At 41.5% G+C, this 22082-nt stretch overlaps 1 protein-coding gene across 4 annotated transcripts in view; it reads left to right on the top strand.

Annotated features, from left to right (window-relative positions):
* Window positions 1–22082, top strand: part of nectin1 (nectin cell adhesion molecule 1) — a 258697-nt gene that overhangs the window by 232064 nt on the left and 4551 nt on the right. Inside the window, exon 11 of one of the 4 annotated variants that reach the window (XR_010000434.1) lies at window positions 2287–2331. The exons of the other annotated variants lie outside the window; for them this stretch is intronic. The gene's annotated coding sequence lies outside the window, so the exon portion shown is untranslated. The remainder of the gene's footprint in view (window positions 1–2286; window positions 2332–22082) is intronic. 4 annotated transcript variants of the gene reach the window in all.

Genomic DNA, 22082 nt, shown 5'->3' on the forward strand with positions numbered 1-22082 from the left:
ACATGATTAATTGACTAAAACTTCTTTAATAGTGTGAAAAGCCTACGGCTGTCAAAGACTTAAAAGTCAAAATTGTTTTTCAAAGGGAACTCGCGTTAAACATGGAGAGGAAATGCTTGAATAACTGTTGCTGAGTTCAGCCATCCCTGGCCTTATGCCTTATACCAGGAGTCCCCAAACTTTTTAAACTGGGGGGCAGTTCATGATCCCTCAGGCCTTTGGGGGGCCGGACCATAGTTGGCCGAATAATAATAATAATAATAATAATAATAATAATAATAATAATAAGTGTTGGAAGAGACCCAACCCCCTTCTGCCTTTGTGCATCAAAAGCACAAGCAAAGCACCCCTGACAGGTGACCTCCCAGCCTCAATAATAATAATAATAATAATAATAATAATAATAATAATAATAATAAAGAAGGTTGGAAGAGACCCCTTGGGCCATTTAGCCTGACCTCCTTCTGCCTTTGTGACATGGGGGCCGGATAAATGGCTTCAATGGGCCGCATGTGGCCCGTGGGCTGTAGTTTGGGGAAACCTGCCTTATACTGTAGATTGGTAACTAGTGCTCCATTGAAGATGATGAATCTCATATTATTGATAATAATATTATAACGGAATACAATATTATACTACTAATAATACAATATAATAATATCAATTATATGTTATATATTAAATGTAATATTACTAATAATATTACCATATAATGATATAGTACAATATAGTAATTTAATGCTTATATTGTGCTGTGCTAATAATATATTGTATGTTCATTTGATTTGTAAGCTGATGTGAGTCCCCTTTGGGGTGAGAAGAGCAGGATATCAATGTAGCAAATAAAGAAATATGGGTTTTAGTCTGAATTTTATGGAGTTGTCTGAATCAGAACCATGGACAGCACCTTTCAAAAGAAATTCATAACGTTGGACAGCTCCTTTATGGAGGCTCCTTCTTCAGAGGCTTTTAAGCAAAGGCTGGATGGCCATCTGTCGGGGGTGTTTTGATGGTGATTTCCCTGCTTCTTGGCAGAATAGGGTTGGACTGGACGGCCCATGAGGTCTCTTCCAACTCTATGATTCTAAGACTGAAACCCAGAACAGATTTATCATCCCACTGGCAGAAAATCCACCAGTGAAAGGTAGACTGTTTATGATCTGGTTGGACAGCAGTCTCAAAGACTTGAAAGCAAGTCCCTGGCCAACTGGTTTGCCATAAAATAGGGGTAAACTATGGACACTACACCCCAAATAAGTATTCTGGCTTCCCAGAGAGAAGTTCCCTTCAGTCCACAAATATCTAGAATTGAAATGAGACATTGAAAACATTGGCCAGCACACATTTTGGTGCCTTCAATGTTAGTCCTGTTTCTGGGTATATTTGATCTGCTGATTCCCAAAAAGGCACCAGTTTTCCCCTCTCAGCTCTAGGTTTTGATACAGAACATAAACCATCTAGCAGTTGTTATCTGCTCACACATAGAAAATCATGATAAGTAAATTTAAGAAACTAGAGCTGATGTGGTCTATCCAATGCGATTTTCTCAATCAGTGCCCCAAATAACTCCAGGAACAGGGCTAAAAACCCAGATATCAAGAAATTCTTTTTGTTGGGCTGAACTGTTCTATTTGCCGCATTCACATTCCTTTGGTCATTTGATCTCCTCCTTTGCTTTTGGGTGCTTTAACTCTATTTCTAAGTATTGAAGTTTGAAGTTACTATTTCCTAGAAATCTGGGAAGAACAATATCATCCCAGGAGGGAAGAATTCTTATTGGGGAGAAAATGCTTTCATTTTGACACAAGGATGCCCATCGCAATTCCCCTTGTGTCATCTCTATTCTCTTCTATACCAGCCCCAAAAAGAACCATGAAAACTGAATTACGTTTGGTGAACTGAATACCTATACTAGGGAAATACTGAGGATGGTGAAAATGCTGGTAGTGGATGTGATATGTGATGTGATACCGTGATGTGTCTAGACGTGATGGATATTGATTGTTGGGAAACATGGCCATAAGAACATGAGTGTCAGGTTTGTGGATCCTTGTGTGAACTAGGAGATGAAGCCAGGAAGGGGATCTACTTCCAGTTTGGGTGGGACTCTCTCCTTGCTTGTAGAGCTCTTCCTTCCCTGCCATGCCGGTCATCCTGTAGAAATCTGTAGACAAAGATAGAGCAATAAAGCATCACCAGTAGGTAAGAAACAGGCTGCCCACCTCGATGTGGCAAAAAAGAGTAACCTCTCTGTTTTACGGTGTCCTGCCCATGTCCTGCATTCAGGATGAGGATCAAGGTCTTCGTAGACGTTACGAGCGAAAGTGGACAGTAAGTTCAATCTCTTTTCTCTTGTCCTTTCCTGGTGGATTTCATGTAGTTACAAGCAGAGTCTGAAAAGGCATAATTGTCTCAAGCTCTGGTTCTCCGTTGGCGGAGTTTTGCTAAATCGGTCTCAAAATGCATCTCGCTCTACATCTTGTTTCCAAGGGTAGATGGCCCAGTAACTTGCAGATTACAAAGGAAGGCAAGACAACTCTTCCCATTGTCTTCCTTCCTAAAAGATGCTGGTATTTGTTGGTGTAAAGCAGCCTATGTTGAGAACTGATGAGCCGTTAAGCTCTAATCTAATCTAAAGGGAGCCCCGGTGGCGAAGTGTGTTAAAGCGCTGAGCTGCTGAACTTGCAGACCGAAAGGTCCCAGGTTCAAATCCCGGGAGCGGAATGAGCGCCCGCTGTTAGCCCCAGCTCCTGCCAACCTAGCAGTTCGAAAACATGAAAATGTGAGTAGATCAATAGGTACCGCTCCGGTGGGAAGGTAACAGCGTTCCATGCAGTCATGCCGGCCACATGACCTTGGAGGTGTCTACGGACAACGCCGGCTCTTTGTCTTAGAAATGGAGATGAGCACCAACCCCCAGAGTCGGTCATGACTGGACTTAACGTCAGGGGAAACCTTTACCTTTACCTAAGCTCTAATCACCTCCTCTATTAGGTAAATTCCCATTAAAATAGCAGAGTAAATGCAGCAGTGAGTCTTACATGGTGAGTTTAGGAAAGCCTCTGTGTATTCGGGATGGCAAAGGATCGCAAAGCAAGCTTTAAAGTTTAAAAGCATTTATTGAGGTAAAAAGAAATCAATTGATGGATAGAAAAGGTTTGGAGCTAACTAACTTCTCTAATCTGATCTAATACACACAGAGGGATTAAAATAACAAAGATCTAGATAGCTACATCTTGACTACAAGAGCGGACAAAGTGCGTCCTCTCTCTGGAACAAAGCAGGAAGATCGAATGGCGACCAACCTCGTGGGTCTCTTCTTCTCTAGGGCCATAAACATTCCAGAGACCAAATTGGGGAAGTTACGTCAACCCTAGGAGAGATCACATTTCTAAAGCATCAAAGGATGGGGTTGACCTAAACAGGACAGGAAGAAGGAAACAATAATAAAGCCTATCTAGGCATGCTTTGGAAACGGGGAAAGGATTCCCTCAATCTAACTCTACCATCTATCTGACTATATTTAGACTTGAGTAGTCCAGAGTGATTCCCAACAGCCTAAACACCATGAAGGTAAGAAGATCTCATGGGACATCCCTGGTTAGTACTTGGATGGAAGGCTACCAAGGAATGCCAGGTGCTGTGAATTGTATCTCAAAGAAAGGCATTGGCCAAGCCACCACTGAGGATTCCTTGGCTGAGAAAACCCTTTGAGATTGGTAGGGTCTCCATAAATCTGCCCCTATTTGTAGCAGATGCTGCCTTAGAGAGGTCAGCCAAGACCGGTACATCATGAAGACCTCTTTGTCTCTAATGGGATCCTAATATGAGGGTTGAATGAAAAGTAATGCCTCCACCTTCGTTACTTGGGTTTGGATGGGAATATTTTAATAAATCAAACGCAGAAATAATCCTTAGAACGTGTTTTTAACTACCACTATTCACTTTTCCACATCATCACCAGACAATTGGATAAATTTCTGCCAACGATGAACAAGTTTTCTGAAGCCGTCACAGAAGAAGTCAACACTTGGTTTCCGCAGCCAGTGTCTCACAGTCCCCATTGTGCACAGATTTTCCGATAGCCAAGCAAAGCAATAATCTGACCCACACGTTCTTGTGAAATGTTGATTATGCTTGAAATTTCCCTCTGAGTGATACGATGATTGTCCTGAATCAATCTGTCAAACTTTTCCTTGTAAAACTTGGTGGTTGCTGTCACTTTGTTTGTCACGCAAGCCAGATGTTCCCACCTCAACATCTTTAAACTTACTCGCCCAACGACACACAGGACTCACATCAACACAATCCCCATAAACAGCTTGCATTCTCTGAGGAATCTCCTTTGGGGTGGCACCTTTTGCTGTCAAGAATTCAATGACTGCACGTTGCTTAAGTCGCATTGAGCAACTTTCTGTGGAGGGTTCCATACTTCGCAGTTTAACAACACAACCATTCAATGCTAAGGCTTCCCACCAAATGGAACTGTAGAGGAGAGTCTACTGAACAAGCCAGGACCTGCCTCATACCAGGACTGCCATCTGTTAAGGAGTTACGAAGGTGGAGGCATTACTTTTCATTCAACCCTCATATTATGGTCCACAGCTGAGGATAATAACTGCAAATGTGATCTTTGTATCAGGATGTAAATAGCTCCAGGGTGTAAATGCAGTGGTGCAATGGAATATGGTGGGCACCAGATACTTAAAGACACGACTCCTGTGAATTAAACCATTGGATGCAAGAGGGAATTTCAGCTGATTCATCAGAAGTAATTTATTTACCACCTTCAGTTCCAAAATCTTGTTGCTTTCTTTTCTTCTCTTTCGTTCTCCTCTTCCGACTCCCTGGAGCAAGGAGTTATTCTTTGATTTTAAGAAAAATTCCCATTTTGGATAAGGGGAAAATGGAACAAATGGATTCTGGAAAGAACCACAAGGCCATAAATACAATCACTTCTGTTTTTTTAATGGGACACAAGCTCTTTTGCATTGCTTCCTGTTAGGAGAGCTCATAGGCTACATCAACGGTTGCAACACCATTTGGATTTTCTGTTGCAGAATGACCATTAAAAGCAAGTGCCATTTTCTATTTCCCAGCATTTTCTGTCTTGGCCTATTTACAAGCCAGACCAAAGCCTCTCCCATAGCAGCTCTGTTCTTTCCCCCATTCTTGGCATCTCTTCCCATCAGCAAGGAATTTTTCCCCTCGTGAAACAGATGACATGAGCTGCCCCTTAATCCGTCTTGGGAGGTCTCGCTCTTTTTTTCCACTTTTTTCTTCTTCTTAGGCCTTTCTTCTAGAGGTGGATGATTTTTATTGTCAGCAAAAGGATGGTAATCCTGCAAAATCCACATTTGGGAACCCTCCCAGTTCCTCTGAAGTAAGAAATAAAGCCAGTCATATGGCATTTTGAAAATGTAATCTCGTGGCAGAGAAATTTCCCAGCTGAGGCACAGTTTGCAAAAAAAATATGGAAAGATAATCTTCTTTTAGGATTTTTTTTCCCTTTTAGGTTCTCTTGGGATGGACTAAGCTCTTGCCTTTCTCCAATCTACTCAGAGAAAAGGATAGTCCCTTTTAAAAAAAAAAAGAATACTGATACTGACCCATGGATAAGCTAACCCAATTTTTGGTAAGTTCTTTTTTAACTAAAATGTCTAGACTTATACTTGAGTATAAGTCTAGATAATATAAGCTGCCCTGTTGGTCAAATGTAGGACTGCAGGTAATTCAACCCAAGCCTTTTCAGCGTCAACCCAGAATCCTCTTGGGCCAGTCATAATAATAATAATAATAATAATAATAATAATAATAATAATAACAACAACAACAACAACAACTTTATTTTTATACCCCGTCCCATCTCCCCGAAGGGACTCGGGGCGGCTTACATGGGGCCTTGCCCGATAAAACAATCAAATATCAAAACACAGCAATAAAACAGTTATCCAATAAAAACATCAATAACAGTAAAAACAATCGTTAAAATCAACATATTGACCCCAGAAGCCTGGCAATTGCCTTTCAAGGTCTTCTACACAATGCCTTCAGTGTGAGAACAGTCACTGTTAGGTGAGCATTTCCCTTGGTCCATTTATGAAGCTGTAGTTGGTTGGAAATCCAATTGCAAAGGAAATTTGTAGAATACAGTTCAAAGTCTTTATAGAAAATAGTTCAAAGTCTCTAAAATAGCATATCAGTCCTGGAGGAACAAGGCAGCATGAGCTTCAAAATACAATCCAAACATAGAACCTGGGCAGAGACCAGAGCGAGGAACAATTTCCATGAGCAGAAACAAGGCAAGAGTTAAGCGTCCAAGATCAACATTGCTCTGTCTGAAATCTTCTCCAGTTTCACCCCTTTTTAACCATGTTTGCAGGCTAGAAAAACATTTCACTGAACTTTGGTTCCCATATGTTTGTTAACAATTCTCACAGACCACCTGGGACCCATTCTTAACCTTAATCTTGTGTCTCTGTCTAAGGAAAACTCCTCTCCTTCACTGTCAGAGCCACCTGGAGTTTGTTGGTGTTCATCTAGACTTCGTTGATGTTCAAAATGCTGTGAAAGGTCACCCTTTATCACTAACTTCAGCTTCCCTGCTAATCTGCGGCCTTTCTAACAGTTCATGGCTTCCTTTATCAGCTTGCATTTCTGACAATTCAGAGCTTTCAACATTTCCTTGATCAACCTGCTGAAACCCAAATCCCCCTTCATCATCAGACTGAACCACAACACCAATAAAATCCTATAAAATGTATAGGTCACCCAAAGGTGACTTGAAGATTTGAAGGCAAATGGAAGAAAAAACTGGTGAGCTTGGGAAAGGACACTATTTACTACGTGGCCCCACTATGGCCCTCTCCAGCTGGCATGTCCATTGGGAAGTCTAGAAGTCTAGTCTACAAAAGGAGCCTTTCTAAACTCCAGGAGAAATATCTGCAGGATAGTTCAAACTAGGGCCTGGTAGAGCCACTTTCATGCTTGATTATTTATTTATTATTTATTTATTTACATCATTTTTACCCCGCCTTTCTCTCCGGGGGGACTCAAGGCGGCTTACACTAAATAGGCAAAAATTCAATGCCTATTGATCCAAGCAAGAATTATCCAATAAACTTGATTTCACCTCCAGCTCGTGAGATACATTGGTAAGCCAAGCTAGGGTGGCCAAACTGTTATTATATGATGTATCAAGACGCAGTGTCCTGTTTTGTCTTTCAAGAACAGCCTTAAAACACTGTGGTAAGTAAATGAAAACTGCTTTACTTCAGCAAAACATAAAGTACAGCACACGCGGTGGAATAATGCAAAAAGAAGAAAGGAAGTTCTTAGACTCCGATAAATCCCAAATCAAATAGCAGTCTTACTTCAGACAAAGAAACGGTAATAAATCCTTAGGAGCAGTTTCCCAGATGCAGACTCAAAGCAGGCACAAGGAAAACATAGGCATTAGAGTCAGTTTGTTACCAGCAAGAGCTGGCTGCACCTGCTTCTGCTTTATAGCCCTGAGTCCCGTCACAGCTGCTAGGCCAGTTCCCGATTACTCAGTTGCATTTCTGGCAGCTATTCTAGCTGAATGATATCTCTGCTCAGTTTCTTCTCGCCTCTCCTGAAATGTGGGTACTTGCAAAATCTCCTCCTCAGATTCCAACTCAGCAACAATGCAGTTACTGCTGGTTATTTCCAGGCCACAAAGGCAAGGAATCTTCACCAGATTTCAAAGGAGCTCACCAGTGATCTGGACCTGTTTATGGAGGGCTCTGCATCTTGTCCAGCAATTCTAAAGTTAAGACTAGAACTCAGATCAGATCCACCAACTAATTGGCCCGCAAGCCATCTAAGGCCACTATGCAATGCAAGAAGTTATTTTCCTCTTTCAGGCGGAGAGGGGGAAAACTGCTGAATTTTGTTAAATGCAAAGGAGCCATGGGGGTTGTTTGGGGACTCTGCAAACCTGTGCATTTCCAGGCCTGTCAAACGAAAGGCTTTTAAGCCAGAATGCACCAGGCTGTTAAGAAAAAAACGCCAGCATCTTTTGACATTCCATTAAAAATAATAATAGCAACCAGGTAATTGAGCTTTCTATTGCAATCGCGTTTGGAGATAAAGGGCGGGCGGAGAGCGAGGGAACAAACAGGAGGAGGCGAAAGACACCAGTGCCAGTTAAATTTAATTAGCTCATTACCCTTAATTTAATTTCAAACTTTGTTAAAAGGTAAAGGAGGCTCAGGGAGGGACACGGTGAGACTGGCAAGCACCGCGGAGGGCACACGGGTTGGCAGGCGCAGGGATATAAACACCGTGGTTGGCTCTGGGTGGACTATTAGGCAGATGGCAAGGGAGAGAGCTCGACCCAGAGCTCCATGGTCCCATCAGTGGTTGCCAAATCACAGCCCAGAAAGCAAACCTTTAAGAAGAGCCAGGCGCTGAGGTTGGCTTGGAATTGCCTTGGCCACCATGGAGCACCTTCTGTCGCCATAGAAGGGAAGGAAGTAGAAGAGTGCCCAAGCCAAGCCCTTTCCATGGAGGCAATCAAAGCTTTGGGACTGTGCCCTATTTAGTGACATCTCTCAATATCCCGGCTCCCATACTATAATAAATAATAATACAACTTTATTTATATACCACTCTATCTCCTCGAGAGGACTCAGGGCAGTTTCCAACATGTATGCAAAAACAGTCGATTGTCAAAACACAGCAAATAATAATAATAACAACAACAACAGGAAAAAACTCGGCCGCTCTCAGGACCTCAAGATTGAACTTCAAAGACTCTGGCAGAAACCAGGGCAGGTGGTCCCGGTGGTGATCGGCACATTGGGTGCCATGCCAAAAGATCTCAGCCGGCATTTGAAAACAATAGACATTGACAAAATCACGATCTGCCAACTGCAAAAGGCCACCCTACTGGGATCTGCGCGCATCATCCGAAAATACATCACACAGTCCTAGACACTTGGGAAGTGTTCGACTTGCGATTTTGTGATATGAAATCCAGCATATCTATCTTGTTTGCTGAGTCATAATAAAATAATAATAATAATAATAATAATAATAATAATAATAATAATAACAACAACAACAACAACAACAACAACAACAGGAAAAACTCAGCCGCTATCAGGACCTCAAGATTGAACTTCAAAGACTCTGGCAGAAACCAGTGCAGGTGGTCCCGGTGGTGATGGGCACACTGGGTGCCGTGCCAAAAGATCTCAGCCAGCATTTGGAAACAATAGACATTGACAAAATTACGATCTGCCAACTGCAAAAGGCCACCCGACTGGGATCTGCATGCATCATCTGAAAATACATCACACAGTCCTAGACACTTGGGAAGTGTTCGACTTGTGATTTTGTGATACGAAATCCAGCATATCTACCTTGTTTGCTGTGCCATACAATGATGATGATGATGATGATGATGATAATGATAATAATAATCATCATCATCATCTTTATTTATATACCTCTATCTCCTCGAGAGGACTCAGGGCAGTTTCCAACATGTACGCAAAAACAGTCGATTGTCAAAACAACATACAACTTGAAACGCAGCAAATAATAATAATAATAATAATAATAATAATAATAATAATAATAATAATGACAACAACAACAACAGGAAAAACTCAGCCGCTATCAGGATTCATTGGAACTTATGAACTTATTATGAACCTATGCCTCACGTACCACCTCCCAGCAGCAAAGAACTGGTGGAATCACAAACCTGAAAAAGTCTTGGAAAATGAGCACGCAAAGATACTGTGGGACTTCCGAATCCAGACTGACAAAGTTCTGGAACACAACACGCCAGAGATCATAGTTGTGGAAAAGAAAAAGGTTTGGATCACTGATGTTGCCATCCCTGGTGACAGTCGCATTGAGGAAAAACAACAGGAAAAACTCAGCCGCTATCAGGACCTCAAGGTTGAACTTCAAAGACTCTGGCAGAAACCAGTGCAGGTGGTCCCGGTGGTGATGGGCACACTGGGTGCCATGCCAAAAGATCTCAGCCGGCATTTGGAAACAATAGACATTGACAAAATTACGATCTGCCAACTGCAAAAGGCCACCCTACTGGGATCTGCACGCATCATCCGAAAATACATCACACAGTCCTAGACACTTGGGAAGTGTTCGACTTGTGGTTTTGTGATACGAAATCCAGCATATCTATCTTGTTTGCTGTGTCATACAATAATATTGATGATGATGATGATTATTATAATGATAATAATAATAATAATCATCATCATCATCATCATCATCATCTTTATTTATATACCTCTCTATCTCCTTGAGAGGATTCAGGGCGGTTTCCAACATGTATGCAAAAACAGTCAATTGTCAAAACAAGACACAGTAAACATAATAAACACATCATAACAAGGCAAAATAATTCAGTTAAAATAGACATACTGTATATATACTCAAGTATAAGCCTATTTTTTCAGCCCTTTTTAAAAGTCCCCTTCGGCTTATACTCAGGTGAGGGTCCTGGTTGGCTTATATTTGGGTCAACTTAATAATAATAATAATAATAATAATATGGGGGCCTCTGGTGGCACAGTGCATTAAAGCGCTGAGCTACGGAACTTACAGACCAAAAGGTCCCAGGTTCGAATCCCGGGAGTGGAATGAGTGCCCGCTGTTAGCCCCAGCTCCTGCCAACCTAGCATTTCGAAAACATGCAAATGTGAGTAGATCAATAGGTACCGCTTCGGCGGGAAGGTAACGGTGCTCCATGCAGTCATGCTAGTGGCCACATGACCTTGGAGATGTCTATGGATAACATCGGCTCTTCAGCTTAGAAATAGAGATGAGCACCAACCCTCAGAGTCTGAAAACAGAAGAATTCCAGACATGAATCAATCAGGGGAAGCTAGCGACTCTGAACAAAGGATTTCCCCAGGCCAGGATATTAAGCTTGGAAGGCCATTTAATGCTAATCAAGGTGATTAATTACAACATTCACACTGGCCTCCAACAAACAAGAGTTCTTTCCTCCACCGAGGACCTTCCACAGATATATAAACCTTCCTTGCTTAGTTTCTCCATATACCTCACAACCTCTGAGGATGCCTGCCATAGATGTGGGCGAAACGTCAGGAGAGAATGCTTCTGGAACATGGCCATGCAGCCTGGAAAACACACAACAACCCTGTGATTCCGGCCATGAAAGTCTTCGACAACACATCGAAATGACAACATTGCTCAACCAATAAACATTCTGTTCTCCTTTGAAAGTTTCTTTGAATTTCCAAATTTGCATCACTGTCGAAAGTGAGAATGCTGAAAATCATTCCACACCAAGAACTTGGTTCTATTTGTTATATATATATACACACACACACATACCTTCTGTCACATTGTTTGCCTCTTTTCTTTAGATGCCTCGACAATATGTTTAAATGCTCAACTGAATGGGAGAATGAATATTCCTGGAGGGAAAGTATAGCTGGAATCATATCATAATCCAAACCAATCCGAAGTGGTCCACATTGTACAAGGCTAGGGCTTACCATGGAAGTGCTGGGAAATAGATGCAAAATCTGAAACGCCAAAGTTTGCAGTGGTTTAAACAGAATGGAAACAGAAATACACTATTTCATCTTATGTAAATCTAGCAGAGCCTCGCTCATTTATTTACGCTCCCTTTGCTCGGTTGCTTTCAAAGAAAAAAAAAGCTCGGTAAACACCAGACTCCATTCCAAATGCAGGAGACAGGTCTGAAAGCATCAACAAACCCAAATGCTAGTCTGAGGCTGCAGATGGGACATGAATGATTCATCTTGTGCCGGAATGGGCAACTAACTGGCTAAGCTTTCGGGAGCCGCATGAGAAATGACATTAAAAGCCACATTGGCAATAGTTCGCATGGCAGACACCTCTCTCGCATCCATTCAGTTTAACTGGCAACTTGGAGAGCCATCTCATGACCTGGTGACTCTTGGCCAAGTGCAGGTTTTGACTCCCAGAAAACAATTTCTGAAATTCTGGGAAATTGGATGAGACCAGTTGCCACGCTGCTAGCCACTCTTCCAAGCCTGTGGTGTCATTAATTCCCACAATAATATGAAGTTGTTCCTCTTATAAAGAAATCTCGGCACAGTGTGTTGTCGAAGGCTTTCATGGCCTGGATCACAGGATTGTTGTGTGTTTTCCGGGCTGTATGGCCATATTCCAGAAGCATTCTGGAAGGCTCTGGAATTGCCTCCCCAGGGAGAATTAGGTTAGTTCCGACCTTCACTGTCTTCCGGAAGCAATTAAAAACATGGTTGTTCCGTTGCGCTTTTGAGTAGACAAATCCGTTATAACCTGGACCATATCCACATTGAAACTTGCCCTGTCACTTTATAGTTTGATTTCCGTTCAGATTTATCTTCCCTGCTTGTCGTCTCTATTTGATGTATGTTCTATTCTGTAATAGACACTCCCCTCTTCAGTTTGACTGTTGTCCTATATTGGACCTTTTAACGCCTTGGATGATTGTTTAATATTTTAATTATGTCTATTTTAAATCATGACTTGTTAATTTGTTTTTAAATGCATTCTTTGATGTCTTAACCATTGATTTTATGATATTATATGATTGTATTGGGCTTGCCCCCATGTGAGCCTCTCCGAGTCCCCGTTGGGAGATGGAGGCGGCATACAAAAATAAAATTATTATTATTATTATTTTATTATGACACAGCAAACAAGATAGATATGCTGGATTTCGTGTCACAAAATCACAAGTCGAACACTTCCCAAGTGTCTAGGAATGTGTGATTTATTATTATTATTATTATTATTATTATTATTATTATTATTATTATTATTATTATTATTATTTTATTATGACTCAGCAAACAAGATAGATATGCTGGATTTCATATCACAAAATCACAAGTCGAACACTTCCCAAGCGTTTAGGACTGTGTGATGTATTTTCGGATGATGCGCGCAGATCCCAGTTGGGTGGCCTTTTGCACTTGGCAGATCGTAATTTTGTCAATGTCTATTGTTTCCAAATGCCGGCTGAGATCTTTTGGCACGGCTCCCAATGTGCCCATCACCACCGGGACCACCTGCACTGGTTTCTGCCAGAGTCTTTGCAGTTCAATCTTGAGGTCCTGAGAGCGGCTGAGTTTTTCCTGTTGTTTTTCATTAATGCGACTGTCACCTGGGATGGCGACATCAATTGTTGTTGTTGTTGTTGTTGTTGTTGTTGTTGTTGTTGTTGTTGTTGTTGTTGTATGACACAGCAAACAAGATAGATATGCTGGATTTCGTATTATTATTATTATTATTATTATTATTATTATTATTATTATTATTCTCTCCTGACTTTTCACCCACATCTATGGCAGAGTTATATTCCTGGATGAGGTATATGCAGAAACTAAGCAAGGAAGGTTTATGTATCTGTGGAAGGTCCAGGGTGAGGGAAAGAACTCTTGTCTGTTGGAGGCCAGTGTGAATGTTGTAATTCATCACCTTGATTAGCATTAAATGGCCTTCAAAACTTCACATACTGGCCTGGGGGGATCCTTTGTTCAGAGACATTAGCTGCCCCTGATTGTTTCATGTCCGGAATTCTTCTGTTTTCAGAGTGCTTCTCCTTATTTACTGTTCTGATTTTGGAGGTTTTTTTAATACTGGTAGCCAGATTTTGTTCATTTTCATGGTCTCCTGCATTCTGTTGAAATTGTCAATATGTTTGTGGATTTCAATGGCTTCTCTGTGTAGTCTGACATGATAATTGTTAGCGTGGTCCAGCATTTCTTTGTTCTCCAATAATATTCTGTGTCCAGGTTGGTTCATCAAGTGCTCTGCTAAGTCTGACTTCTCTGGTTGAGTGAGTCTGCAGTGCCTTTCATGTTCCTTGATTCGTGTCCGGGCAATGATGCATTTGGTGATCTATATGTAGATTTATCCACAGCTGCATAGTATACGGTAGACTCCTGCAGAGGTGAGAAGATCTTTCTTGTCCATTGAATGTAGCATTTGCTGAATTTTCTTAGTAGGTCTGTAGATAGTTTGTAGGTTGTGTTTCTTCATCAGTTTCCCAATGCGTTCAGTGATTCCCTTGATGTCTGGTAAGTATACTTTTCTTATGGGTGGATCTTTGTCTTGACTCTCGTGGCTTGTTCTTGACCTTGAAACTCTTCTGATGTCCATGGTGGAGTCTCCATTGGCCTGTGGAGTCCAGTTTAGGTGGTTACACCTCACAACCTCAGAGGATGCCTGCCATAGATGTGGGTGAAACGTCAGGAGAGAATACTTCTGGAACATAGAAATACAGCCCAGAAAATGCACAACAATCCTGCAAAATTCCTCCTGATGACTAATAAAAATTGTGCAAACCAAGTGGGAAATTAATAGTAATGGGAAATTATGCCAAGTCTGTGTAAATCCCAATGAATGGTGAATGCAGGGGTCAATTCTATTATTATTATTATTATTGACACAACGACGTTGTATGACACAGCAAACAAGATAGATATGCTGATTTCGTTTCACAAAACCACAAGTCGAACACTTCCCAAGTGTCGAGGACTGTGTGATGTATTTTCGGATGATGCGTGCAGATCCCAGCAGGGTGGCCTTTTGCAGTTGGCAGATCGTAATTTTGTCAATGTCTATTGTTTCCAAATGCCGGCTGAGATCTTTTGGCACGGCACCCAATGTGCCCATCACCACCGGGACCACCTGCACTGGTTTCTGCCAGAGTCTTTGAAGTTCAATCTTGAGGTCCTGATAGCGGCTGAGTTTTTCCTGTTGTTTTTCTTCAATGCGACTGTCACCTGGGATGGCAACATCAATAATCCAAACCTTGTTCTTTTCCACAACTGTGATGTCTGGTGTGTTGTGTTCCAGAACTTTGTCAGTCTGGATTCGGAAGCCCCACAGTATCTTTGCGTGTTCATTTTCCAATACTTTTGCAGGTTTGTGATCCCACCAGTTCTTAACTGCAGGGAGGTGATACTTGAGGCATAGGTTCCAATGAATCATTTGGGCCACATAGTTGTGCCTCTGTTTGTAGTCTGTCTGTGCAATTTTCTTACAGCAGCTGAGGATATGATCAATGGTTTCATCTGTTTCCTTGCACAGTCTGCACTTTGGGTCATCAGCTGATTTTTCGATCTTGGCCTTGATTGCATTTGTTCTGATGGCTTGCTCCTGGGCTGCAAGGATTATTATTATTATTATTATTATTATTATTATTATTATTATTATTATTATTATTATTATTTGCTACATTTATATGCCACCCTTCTCACCCCGAAGGGGACTCACAGCAGCTTACAAGTTAAATTTACATACAATATTATATTAGCACAGTACAATACTGGTAATAAATTACTATATTGTACTGTATCAATATATTGTAATATTATTCAGTAGGTCTACTTTACTTGAGATGAACTATAAGAGCTCAGAAATTTTTAGAATGAAGCTTATTTTTGGTGCAAGGATGCAGTTTGTTTTGGTGCCGTATTTTCATTTTCAGTACATGTTCTCTCCGGAGTTTTCATATTACTTTCACTCCACAATATTCCTCAAATATTTTTCCAGAACCTCATCTCTTCTCATTGCTCCAATTGAGCTCCCTTTGCCCACTTCCTTCATCGCCCTAAGAACAAGGAGTTCTCTTGGATCGGCCTCCTGCTTTTTATATTTGTTTTGACTTTGCAGGGCCATCAATAAATCATGAGTGACATTTTGTTTTCAATGTGTGGGTAGAGGGTGTATGTATGTGTGTGCGGTTTTGTTTTTTTTACCTCCCAAAAAACATGGCCATAAAATATTTAGCTTGCAGCTCCGCAAGTAGGTGGGCCTACAGATCTCAAGAGGTTTCTTCTTTCTGCTTTCCACGTTTGTTCAGGCTTCTTGACGCAAAGAAAGACAATCAATGTATTAATGTATTAATTTATTAATTTATAGTATTTATATTCCACCCTTCCTTCTCATCCCGAAGGGGACTCGGGGTGGATCACAAGGCCCATATACATGGCAAACATTCAATGCCATTAGACATACAACATATATAGACAGACACAGAAGCAATTTAACATTTTCCAGCTTCCGGCTTCATGCTCAATTCTGGCCACAGGGGGAGCTGCTGCTTCATCATCCACTGTGACGCCGAGTCCTTGGTGGAATGCTTCCTCATTCTTCCGCACACTGCTGGATGGTTTTTATGTAAATTAGTTAAATTAGCCTCCCCGCATAAGCGGTACCTACATTTTCCTACTTGATAGATGCAACTATCTTTCAGGTTGCTTAGGTCAACAATGAGTTGGACCACTCTCACAACCTCTATGTCAGACTACACAGAGAAGCTATTGAAATCCACAAGCATGTGGATAATTTCAACAGAAAGGAGGAGACCATGAAAATGAACAAAATCTGGCTACCAGTATTACAAAAAAATACTCCAAAAATCAGAACAGTAAATAAGGAGCAACACTCTGAAAACAGAAGAATTCCAGACATGAGTCAATCAGGGTAGTTAACGACTCTGAACAAAGGATACCCCAGGCAGGAAGAAGCCAGGAGATGAAGCTTGCTAGTCTATTCATTGCTAATCAAGGTGATTAATTACAACATTTTTACTCTATTATTATTATTAAAAGGATACATAAGCACATTTACATTGAAGTGTGCCCATCACCACCGGGACCACCTGCACTGGTTTCTGCCAGTCTTTGAAGTTCAATCTTGAAGTCCTGATAGCGGCTGAGTTTTTCCTGTTGTTTTTCGTCAATGCGACTGTCACCTGGGATGGCGACATCAATGATCCAAACCTTTTTCTTTCCCACAACTGTGATGTCTGGTGTGTTGTGTTCCAGAACTTTGTCAGTCTGGATTCGGAAGTCCCACAGTATCTTTGCGTGCTTATTATTATTATTATTATTATTATTATTATTATTATTATTATTGCATTTATTATTTTACTCTGTTTATTATTACTTGTATTATTTTCCTGTATTTATTATTCTTATTATTATTTCATGTATTATTTTACTCTATTATTATTATTATTATTATTATTATTATTATTATTATTATTATTATTATTAAAAGGATACATAAGCACATTTACATTGAAGAAGATGAGAATAATGATTGGATCAGAGTTGGACAGTTTTATCTTAAATTTGAGCTTTATGTAAATATTCAAAAACATTTAACCTACGGATGCCTCAATTAATGTAATTTTATTGGTATCTATTTTTATTTCTAAAATTTATCACCCTCGGCTTATACTGGAGTCAATTTTTTCCCAGGTTTTTTTTTGTGGTAAAATTAGGTGCCTCGGCTTATATTTGGGTCGGCTTATACTCGAGTATATACAGTAATGTAATTTTATTGGTATCTATTTTTATTTCTAAAATTTATCACCTTCGGCTTATACTGGAGTCAATGTTTTCCCAGGTTTTTTTTTTTTTGTGGTAAAATTCGGTGCCTCGGCTTATATTCGGGTCGGCTTATACTCGAGTATATACGGTAATGTAATTTTATTGGTATCTATTTTTATTTCTAAAATTTATCGCCTTCGGCTTATACTGGAGTCAATGTTTTCCCAGGTTTTTTTTTGTGTGGTAAAATTAGGTGCCTCGGCTTATATTCGGGTCGGCTTATACTCGAGTATATACGGTAATGTAATTTTATTGGTATCTATTTTTATTTCTAAAATTTATCGCCTTCGGCTTATACTGGAGTCAATGTTTTCCCAGGTTTTTTTTTTGTGGTAAAATTAGGTGCCTCGGCTTATATTTGTGTCGGCTTATACTCGAGTATATACGGTAATTAGTTTGGCGGAAGCTCTGCAGACCTTCCTTGTCAATCCTTGAATGTAGAAATATTCTTATTTGCTTCCTGATCCCGAAGACATATGGGAATCAATGGGAAACCAGCAGCATGGGTTACATGAAGTATACATTATATGTACTTTCCGTGATTCTTGTAGTTAGAGGCCAAAAATCCTGAAATAGAAGACTTAGTGGTATGTGTGTGTATGTATGTATGTATGTATTTATTTATTTACAGTATTTATATTCCGCCCTTCTTTCTCACCCCGAAGGGGACTCAGGGCGGATTACAATGAACACATATATGGCAAACATTCAATGCCAACAGACAAACAACATACATTAGACAGAATCAGAGGCATTTTTAACATTTTTCCAGCTTCACGATTCTGGCCACAGGGGGAGCTGTTGCTTCACCGTCCAGTAGTGGCTGTACTTCCTCATTCCTTTCCTCATGTTTTGCTGGCAGTTTTATGGTGTTGTAAATTAGTTAAATTTGCCTCCCTGCATAAAGCGTCCCTAAATTTCCCTAATTGACAGATGCAACTTTCGGGGCTGCATAGGTCAACGGCAAGCTGGGGCTATTAGTGGTCGGAGGCTTACCCCGACCTGGGCTTCGAACTCATGACCTCCCGGTCAGTAGTGATTTATTGCAGCTGGTTACTAGCCAGCTGCGCCACAGCCCGGCCCCGCTGTGTATGTATTAATATCCTTGGATGTCTGGCATCTTTGCCTTCTCCTGCAACAAAACCCCTTTGACAGAGACTTTTGCTTTCCTCTCCTTTCCTAGATATTTCCTGTAATCTTATCACAATTGTGCAATTTTGGTTTTCTTGGGGTTAAAAAGAGGGTTGGTGAGCATGAAAGCTTGCATGCGCATGTTCCATTGCGAAGTGACGTGCCCGGTCCTCCTCCGCCATGGGCTGTCGAAAGGGCTGTCTTTCCCGAGCGCGTTGTTAATGAATGCCGTCAAATACATTCAATTTCCTCGCCAGCCTCCTTCTGTGTCTTATAAAAGTGACACATGGAATTGTCTGCTAAATTATATATTTCTATCCCAGCTCTCCGGGTTCCTAATCACTTGATCGGTCCGGGGAGCACTTTAGCAAGGTAGATAGCAAAAGGGGCCAAGCAAATGAGAGGTTGTAGAATTATCTCGTTTCCTGGACGTACATTTGGAGCCTGACCTCACTTGGGAAGGTGGAAGTTCAGAGCCATTCATCCGTTCTTCTCCTTGGCACGAGTGGCCATCCTGGAAGATTGTCTTTTTCAGCATTTCTATGTACTCAAGATGCCTGGAGGACATCTTAATGATAAAAGTCATTTGATTTAAGCATCAAGGATATTAGGTTGTGCCACCATGCATCACAAGGGTTGAATGAAAAGTAATGCCTCCACCTTCGTAACTCCTCAGCAGATGGCAGTCCTGGTCTGCGGCAGGTCCTGGCTTGTTCAGTAGACTCTCCTCTACAGTTCCATTTGGCGGGAAACCTTAGCATTGAACGGTTGTGTTGTTAAAGTGCGAAGTATGGAACCCTGTGCAGATGGGGAAGTCTTAGCATTGAACGGTTGTGTTGTTAAAGTGCGAAGTATGGAACCCTGTGCAGATGGGGAAGTCTTAGCATTGAACGGTTGTGTTGTTAAAGTGCGAAGTATGGAGCCCTGCGCAGATGGGGAAGCCTTAGCATTGAACGGTTGTGTTGTTAAAGTGCGAAGTATGGAACCCTGCGCAGACGGGGAAGCCTTAGCATTGAATGGTTGTGTTGTTAAAGTGCGAAGTATGGAGCCCTGCGCAGACGGGGAAGCCTTAGCATTGAATGGTTGTGTTGTTAAAGTGCGAAGTATGGGACCCTGCTCAGACGGGGAAGCCTCAGCATTGAACGGTTGTGTTGTTAAAGTGCAAAATATGCAACCCTGTGTAGATGGGGAAGCCTTAGCATTGAACGGTTGTGTTGTTAAAGTGCGAAGTATGGAGCCCTGCGCAGACGGGGAAGCCTTAGCATTGAACGATTGTGTTGTTAAAGGGCGAAGCATGGAACCCTGCGCAGACGGGGAAGCTTTAGCATTGAACGGTTGTGTTGTTAAAGTGCAAAGTATGGAACCCTGCGCAGACGGGGAAGCCTTAGCATTGAACGGTTGTGTTGTTAACGTGCAAAGTAGAGAACCCTGCGCAGATGTGGAAGCCTTAGCATTGAATGGTTGTGTTGTTAAAGTGCAAAGTATGGAACCCTGCACAGACGGGGAAGCCTTAACATTGAACGGTTGTGTTGTTAAAGTGCAAAGTATGGAACCCTGCGCAGACGGTCAGTCAATACGACTTAAGCAACATGAATTCTTGACAGCAGAAGGTGTCACCCCAAAGGAGATTCATCAGCGAATGCAAACTGTTGATGGTGATTGTGTTGATGTGAGTACTGTGCGTCGTTGGTCGAGTAAGTTTAAAGATGTTGAGGTGCATGACAAATAAAGAATTGGATCTTCCAATAGCCAAGCAAAACAATAATGTGACCCACACATTGTTGTGAAATTTCTCTCCTAGGGATACAACGATAGTCCTGAATCAATCTGTCCACCTTTTGCTTGTGAAATTCGGTGGTTGCTGTCACAGGATGTCCAACTCTTTGTTTGTCATGCAAGTCAGATGTTCCCACCTCAACATCTTTAAACTTACTCTCCCAACGACGCAGAGGACTCACATCAACACAATCGCCATAAACCGCTTGTATTCTCTGATGAATCTCCTTTGGGGTGACACCTTCTGCTGTCAAGAATACAGTGACTGCACGTTACTTAAGTTGCATTGACTGACCGTCTGCACAGGGTTCCATACTTCGCACTTTAACAACACAACCGTTCAATGCTAAGGCTTTCTTCTAAATGAAACTGCAGAGGAGAGTCTACTGAACAAGCCAGTACCTGACGCAGACCAGGACTGCCATCTGTTGAGGAGTTACGAAGGTGGAGGCATGACTTTTCATTCAACCCTCATATAATAGCAAAAAGTGTGGAAAAATCAAGAATCCATCCACAGAGGGAACTACAAGTGTGACTTGAAAAGATCTCCAGTCCAGTTAGAAAGGTTACATTTCAGACTACAGGCTCCCAACATCTGCAGCAAATAACACCATTCATTGGGGATGCTGGGAGTTGTGGTCAGGAATGTCATTTCCCAAGCCCAATCTAGGACTTGCATGTGCCAATGAATGCACATCCAGCAGGGAACCGATCCCAGCAATACGGCAATTTCAATCACGATGTTATAGCAGCCAATCTCATCTATCTACCAACCAATCCATTTAGTTATTCATTATCCTATTAGCGGCGATAATTGTGGTTCATATTAACAATATATCCTCTGGGAGGCAGGCATGGGGGAAGGGACCCATAAAAATATTGAGAAATGGAAAATTAAAATTAAAAAGCAATTAAGTAGCTTTGGAATAAAGCTGGTAACCATAGCAGCCTGGGATCGAAAAAGGACTGAAATTTATTTTTTTAAAAACTGAAAATCCTGGAGCGGATATATTTTTACCACCCCCATATTCATATTTTCTCCTTAACTGTTTTATGTTTGATAGCTAACAGAACCAGCATAGTGCCATAGCTTGAGTGTTGGTCTAAGACTCTGGAGACTAGGGTTCAATACCACAGTTGTAGACCAACAATCCCACTTGAACTTGGAAATTAAGCAGGGTCCGATCTTGGATGGGAGGCCATCAATGGATGGCAGATGTTGTAGACCAACAATCCCACTTGAACTTGGAAATTAAGCAGGGTCCGATCTTGCATGGGAGGCCATCAATGGATGGCAGATGTTGTAGACCAACAATCCCACTTGAACTTGGAAACTAAGAAGGACCAGTTCTTGGATGGGAGGCCATTAATGGATGGCAGATGTTGTAGACGAACTTGTAGACCAACAATCCCATTTGAACTTGGAAACTAAGCAGGACCAGTTCAAGTGGTGGGATTTCATCTTGTAGACCAACAATCCCACTTGAACTTGGAAACTAAGCAGGGCCCGTTCTTGGATGGGAGGCCATCAATGGATGGCAGATGTTGTAGACCAACAATCCCATTTGAACTTGGAAACTAAGCAGAACCAGTTCTTGGATGGGAGGCCATCAATGGATGGCAGATGTTGTAGACCAACAAACCCATTTGAGCTTGGAAACTAAGAAGGACCAGTTCTTGGATGGGAGGCCATCAATAGATGACAGATGTTGTAGACCAACAATCCCACTTGAGCTTGGAAACTAAGCAGGACCA

The sequence above is a fragment of the Anolis carolinensis genome, unplaced genomic scaffold, assembly GCF_035594765.1.
Source record: "Anolis carolinensis isolate JA03-04 unplaced genomic scaffold, rAnoCar3.1.pri scaffold_8, whole genome shotgun sequence".
Lineage (NCBI taxonomy): Eukaryota > Metazoa > Chordata > Lepidosauria > Squamata > Dactyloidae > Anolis > Anolis carolinensis.